Raw genomic sequence first — 7,044 nt, 5'->3', positions numbered from 1 at the left:
TTAAATTTTATATTGGATTAGTAATAATACATTTCAAAGTATCTCTGACATATATATGTAGAGAGTATACACTTTAACAAATTATTAGTTATGCTTTAGTTTTTCTCTCAGGAAAATGCGACTTGATATATTAATCTCACACAGGTTCCACAGAGAGGCTAGAGAAGATCTGTCTGGCTGAAAGGTAGCTGCTGTAGCTCATATAGAAAGCCTGTGAAAACAGGTCCCTGATCTCTCTCAGCAAAACCTGCCCTCCCTGTCTTGCCCAACAAAAAATAAAGAAAGAAAAAAAGAAAAATTATGGGAAAATCCTCCACTTAGATCTCAGTATTACTCCTAAAGTCATTGCCATTTTTATGGGATGGGAAATTCACCCAGAGTTGCAGAGGAACAATCATGTATTGGGACAAAGAGAAAGAAGGATAGAGGAAAGTGATGTTGGGCTAGTCTAAGGAGCCACCAAAGTGAAGGCTGTAATTTCTAGACTCATTTTGGTGTTTCTGACCCTGATTGGTATGGCAGGGCCTAAAGGTCCTCCTGATCCTAGACAGCCAAGATTGTCCCCTCTGCCTTGCCAGGAAAAACACAGCTCCACAGTTGCTCCTCTTCCCTTTATGAGGAGAGTGCCCATCCAGATTTTCAACCTTACTGTCTTGGAAAGTCATTCCCCACGATGATTAGAAGCTGCTGTTCAAGTGTCTGGGAAGATAAGCCAATGAGTTGAGGTATATGGAGGTCAACAGCCATTGTGTCTTAGCTGTAGAGCAGAGAGGTGACCAACTCAAACTGAGGTCTAAGTGGCTTTGATCACCAGATGCCAAGGGAAATGACTCAAGGGCAACATGCCTGACCCACTGAACTTGTCTCCCTTCTACTTCCTTAGCTTTAAGACAGGAGAAATTGAAGATAAGAAATTGGGAGAAGGCAATTGATACCTACTCAATAAAATTCAATAGAGACAAACTAACTTGAAATATTACAAAAATTTTCTTGTCCGCTCCTGGAACTCCTCCTTTTTATTATTTGAATAGTGACACATCTACTTCTAGCAGCCAGATCTCTTAACTCTTCTTTTGTATTTTCCATTACTGTATTCCTTCCTAATGCCTTTTGGGGAGTGTTCCCTGACCCAATCTTCTAGCTCACTAATTCTGGGATAGAGGCTGGCTTAGTTTAGGTTTCTGTGAAAGCAGAGCCTCAGATCACGATGCCTGTCTTACTCAGGAGATGATCCCATAGCAATAGCCCACTCCATAACACAGATTTTGTTGACTTATTTTCTATCCCACTTTCCTTGTTCCGTCACTTCTGCTTCCTGGGCAACTAGGGCTCATTTTACTAGGGGCCCTCTGAGAAATTGTAGAATGTGCCTCAGGATTGTAGCACTGAAGGGAGGAGCAGCTGGGGCATTTATCTACCGCTTCCATCCCATAGGTGTCTACTGGCTAAGGGATGTTTCTGGGGCTTTCACCTCCCCCACACTTCCCAGCTGCCCTTCCCATAGGTTGGTAAAAATCTCCTGAGGGAATAAAGGAGAGTGTAGCATGCACTTGAGTAGGTGCAGAGGCATCATGTGTGGACCTATCCATTATAGCTGAACTACAAGCAGGTGACAAAGGGGATGAGGTGTAGGGACCACAAGGACTTGCCAGGCCCTCAGAGTGGACAGCCTCCAGGCTTCCCCACCTCAGGGAGACCCTGACCCTGGGAGCCTGTTTATACCTCAGTTTCAGGCACTGTCCCTCTTCAGAAGCCTTAGCTTCTGATTGCAGTCACTCGGCCTCAAGTGTGGGCTGGAAGGAGTTCCTCTCTTGTTATCTTCTCTGGCGAGGCACCCTCTTTGAAGCTTGCAGCTGATTCCTGTAGAGCTGGGCTGCAGCAGCCCCTCTTCTCTTTACCAGCAGTAATTGGACAGGGAATGATTTGCTCAGAGCAATACAATGAACATAAAAGAGCCCCTGAATGAAAGTTTTTCCCAACCTGAGAGTCCTCCTAGACGCCACTTTCTTTTCAAGTCAACTAGTGGCCAGTTTTGAAGATATTATCCCATTAGCATCTCTTCTATGAGTCTTCCTCCTCACCATTCTCCTTTCTGTTGCAGCATTGTTCTGAGGCATAGAGACCTAGCCTCATCTGCTTATATATTCCTGGTTTGGAGCAAACCTTGTTTTCTGCCCATTGGTAGCCCTTCAAGCCAGCTTTATGCAAAACCAGGGAAGTGGCCTCTTCATGGGTAAGTGTCTAAATTAAGCATTTCAACCTTCATAAAAGGATGTCACTCTAACCCCACTCCACCCTTCTTGGCTGGCTTAAATTTAAGAATATTTGCACTTAAATCCTAAGAATATTTGCACCCCAGAAATTTCAAGAGATTGTAAGTTTGGACTTACTGCTGATGGATACATTTCAAAACTTCCAATAAAAGAAATAATACTTACAGAGAGTTGTACAAAGTATAGAATATTCTTTACTTTGTCCCTGTCTCAAGCCAAGCCATCGGATCTGCATCTTCGGTTGGAATCACCTTGAGTCCTCTGAAGTTCTTTTACATAACTACTTTAGCGTTATTCCACTGGGCATCATTGTAGGAAATTGTTAGAAGCAATATTAGGTCTCTCATTTTTGTATTTATCGTTAGAGTTTTGTTGACACTGCTCACTACATTGTAGATTACTTGTTGATGAAAATCCACCAGATAATTTCCTCTCAGGTCTGCTTACTAGGAAGATTTTTGCTGCTCAGTTTTTTGTTTGTTTTTTTTTTCACGATCTTGGCTCACTGAAACCTCCGCCTCCTGGGTTCAAGTGATTCTCCTGCCTCAGCCTCCCAAGTAGCTGGGATTACAGGCCTCTGCCACCATGCCCAGCTAATTTTTGTATTTTCAGTAGAGATGAGGGTTCGCCATGTTGGCCAGCCTGGTCTCGAACTCCTGACCTCAGGTGATCTGCCTGCCTTGGCCTCGCAAAGTGCTGGGATTACAGGCATGAGCCACCGCACCCGGCCTCTTTTTTTTTTTTTTCTATTCCCATTAGGTGTTAAGTTTTTGCTACTCATAAGCAAGTCTGCTATAGACACATTGTGTTAAGGACACCATGAATTATATACAACTTGTGCTTTCCTTATTGCAATGATTGCTAGGAAGTTCAGAGTCAAACTTATATATGTCAAGGAACTGTTTAGAATTTTTCCAAATGGAGTTGGTGAACTAACTTTGTCCATGATTTCATCTCTCTCTCCTTTTTTGCCCTCATTTTATCTTCACAGCGACTTTGCCTTTATTTAGTTCTCATCTTTTATGTATTTGTGGAATCCACCTTAAGTCCTCTTGAAAACAAGACGGGATTGAGTAGCAGTGAATACGAATAATAAAAACAGCTGTGGGGAGTGAGGTATAAGCGCCTGGAGTTGGAGGTTGGGGAGGGGAGAGTTTTGGCTGATTCAGCTCCTCGGGAGTCACAGGCCTGGATGAGGGGCATGACATGGAGGACATGCCCTGGGTGAGGGTGTGCGGTGAGAAAGCAGCCGAGGACGGGTTCCGAGGACAGCTTTATAACAGATGGAGGAGATGACAGTGAAAGGCCTGCAGCAAGGCTGGAAGAAAGCCCGAGAGAGGACGGGCTGGGAAGCAGGAGAATATAGGTTCTTCCCTTTTAAAGTATTTTAAACAAGCCCATCATGTTTCTATTCTGCCCTTTTCCTCATAAAATCAACAAGAGGAACTGCACAGTTGAAAGACTTAATTGAGCATAGTTTATTTGGCTTGGCAGGCTTCTATGGTTTTTTTTTTTTTCCTCTCCTGAACTAAAAAAAAAAAAAAAAGTCTACCCACGGAGAGAGAAGCTTTTCTGTTTCCACCTAAAGTTCACTTCCCACATTCCCAGCAGCCTTGGCAGACCCCTGTCAGTGTGGTCTATGGCGAAAGTAAGCGAGCCTTCCAGCACTTTCAGTCTCAGAGCACGCCCTGATCCACCAGCGGACCCCCCAGGGAGCCAGGGCCCAGCCTCTTCAAGCTCCTGTGGCCGAAGGTGACGTCAACACCCACTGCGCGCCTTCAGAGCAGCAGCGAGGCGGAAGTGGATTTCTGTAGAGAGGCACCTGGACGCATAATTTAGTCTACTTTCACTGCCTCCCCCACTTGGCAATCAAAACCGGAGATGCTTTTGAGCTTTCTTTTGTGCTGCCCGGAGAGGAGATGGGCTTATTGTGCCAATGGGCAATTATTTCATATCGCTCGACAGAGCACAGGCTGCAGATGTCTTGGAGGAGGAGCTTTGCAAGGTGGATTCAAAGCGTTTCGTCTCACCAGGCATCCAGGAAGAGGCTTCAAACACCCTGCGGGAATACTTAGTGAGCAGCTTTCTAGGCACATCAGCCTCACAACTAGTCAGTCTCCCTGTCTCAGTATCTTGTGGTGTGCATATACCTCTAGAGGTTGTCTAGGGTGGGGACAGTGTATTAGAGGAACATGAACAATCAGCTGAGGAAATGAAAGAAGAATTGAATTTTATAAAGCATATACAAAGTTATGACCCCTTTTAATCTTCACAGCCACATTATCAGCCAGGCATTATTCATCTCAGTTTACAGATGAGGAAACCAAGGCTCAGGATATTAAAGTGACTTGTCAAGGATCACGCAGCTGGTTAGTGACAAAGATAGAGCCCAAACTCAGGTCTAACTATTTTAGTTCTGGACTGTCTTACAGACTTTTTTTTTCCCCCAGAAAGAGATTGAGAACCCTTAAATAAAGATGTTAGTTGCTTAAGTACAATTCTTCATACCATAAGCCTTAGTCTCTCCCTTCAGGAACAATCTATATGGTTTATCAGCTCAGGGCAGCCTTCCTCCTCTCCCAACATGTTACTTTCATCTTCTTGTTCCGATTTTTCTCTAACTGGCTTTCATTGTCTTTTTTTATGAAACTAAAAACATCCTGCAGTTCCTTTGAACCTGCTCCATGACAGAGGAGAGCTCTGTGGCTTGGCCGGGGAACAGTTAAGCAGAGCAGAGAAACAATGCCACTATCAAATATCGCCCAAGGTCCCGTTAATAAGGGTTGTTCTCCAGACCGGACAGGACCAAAGGGCAGGGTTGCATTTACGTTATTTCTGCTCCCTTAACTTCTCTATCAGTTTGATGCCATGGAAATAATCGAGGAAGACCTGAAAACCAGGTGCTCTGGCTTTGTGTGACTTTGAACAGTGGCAAGGTCTCTGGAGTTTTTTCCCTCTTATTGATAAGAGAATGAGTCAGGAAGAGGTTCAAGATCCTCTTCTAGCACCAACAGTCATCTGTATGGAAGAAACCAGCATTTTCACCTCTGCTTTTGACTTATCACTGGGGTTGACCTGCAATTTATGAATATGGCAAATGGGAATATGGGGAAAATCATATGAAAGAATAGTCTATTCTTTTAGAGATGATCTTTCAGCCTGAATCAGGAGAATAATGTCATTTCTTTTTCCATTACTTTCTGAGGAAGGAAAATATGTTCACTCTTGTATCTCCAGTGCCTAAAACAGTGCTTGGACATAGCGTGTGTTCAACAAATATTACTTGAATTAATGAATTAATAAAATAAATTTAAATATCCAAGAAATCCAATATTTCTTAAATTTCAAAACTGTAATTAATATTTGAAAATCTTTGTGTTTTTATCCATGTGCTAAGTACATGTCTGTGATACTCCATGGTCCCCATACCCACCCTCCAATTGAGTTTCCATAGAACCTGAGGTCTCTTTGGCAATTCAGATCTTGCTAGAATTTAAGGCTGTGTTAGTTCACAAAAGTATAATAACTTGAAACATGAGGAAAAGCCTCATCAGAGATATGCACAGACAATGCACAGGAAAAGAAGTGAGAATTACACTTAACCCTGGGAAAAGATGCTCACCATCTTTCACTTACAAGTGTAAATTGAAGCTACACTAAGATACCGTTTCCCACCAGTAAGATTGGCAAAAATCCAAACTTTGGACCACATACTTTATTGGTGAGGCTAGGGTGACACAAACACTCTTGTACATTGCTGGTAGGAATAAAAAATGGCATCATGATGATGGAGGGGAATGGGGGAAATTTAGCAAAATTATATGTGCATCTACCATTTGACTCAGCAATCATACTGAAATTTATCTTTTAAAAATCTAGATTTTAGAACACTATCCCAAAGCCACAATAGCAAAAATATGACAAGGTGTACGTATAAGGTACTGTTACAGCATTATTTGTAATAACAAAAGACTGGCGACAATCAGAATCGATAGCACAATAGTTAAATAAACTGCTTCAGGCACATAATGATACACTGCAGTGTAAAATGGGGATTATCTCTATACAGTAAGTGATCTCTAGGGTATATTGTTAAATGAAAAAAGCAAAGTGAAGAAAAATATGTGTAGTAAGCTACCATTTACATATGAAAGAAAGAGTAGAACCTATCTACCTATCTCTGTAAGTATGCATTTGCTTACATTATAAAAACCAATAAGGGAATAAAAAATATTTTTAAATAGCTGTATAGAAGAGGAGACGGAGGAATATATTTTATCTTTGAATATTCCAAATATTTGTCTTTAGAAACATAAATTTTTAAAATTATAAAACAAAATTAAATAAAAACATAATTCCCCAAAGCAAAAATAAAATAAGTGATTATATTTGTGTAGCCAGTAAACACCATTATGAAACAAAGAGAAATGATCTCAAATGACTTTATTTTATTTTATATTTTTTCATGTCAGATGGGTAATGTGGCCTTGCTGTAACAAGGTTAAAGGGGGCACATCTCACACATGCACATGCAAACTCAATCATCACACTTAAGCTACAAAAGCAGCCTCAAATGATTTTTTTTTTTTTGAGACTGTGTCTCTGATCTTGGCTCACTGCAGACTCCCCTCCCCCTTCTGGGCTCAAGCAATCGTTCCACCTCGGCCTTCCATATAGCTTAAACCACAGGTACGTGCCACCACGCTCAGCTAAATTTTTAACTTTTTGTAGACACAATGTCTCACTATATTGCCCAGGCTGGTCTCGAACT

The 7,044-nt window shown here is 41.9% G+C and overlaps 1 non-coding gene across 1 annotated transcript; it reads right to left on the bottom strand.

Annotated features, from left to right (window-relative positions):
- Positions 1–6,739: 6,739 nt before the first annotated feature.
- LOC117077101 lies at positions 6,740–6,840 on the bottom strand. The gene has a single exon (XR_004434683.1). It is a non-coding gene; the product is annotated as a small nucleolar RNA U13 (small nucleolar RNA).
- Between the last annotated feature and the right edge of the window lie 204 nt (positions 6,841–7,044).

Source organism: Trachypithecus francoisi, unplaced genomic scaffold, assembly GCF_009764315.1.
Source record: "Trachypithecus francoisi isolate TF-2019V2 unplaced genomic scaffold, Tfra_2.0 Lachesis_group5, whole genome shotgun sequence".
Lineage (NCBI taxonomy): Eukaryota > Metazoa > Chordata > Mammalia > Primates > Cercopithecidae > Trachypithecus > Trachypithecus francoisi.
This window is presented reverse-complemented; position numbering and strand designations above follow the sequence as displayed.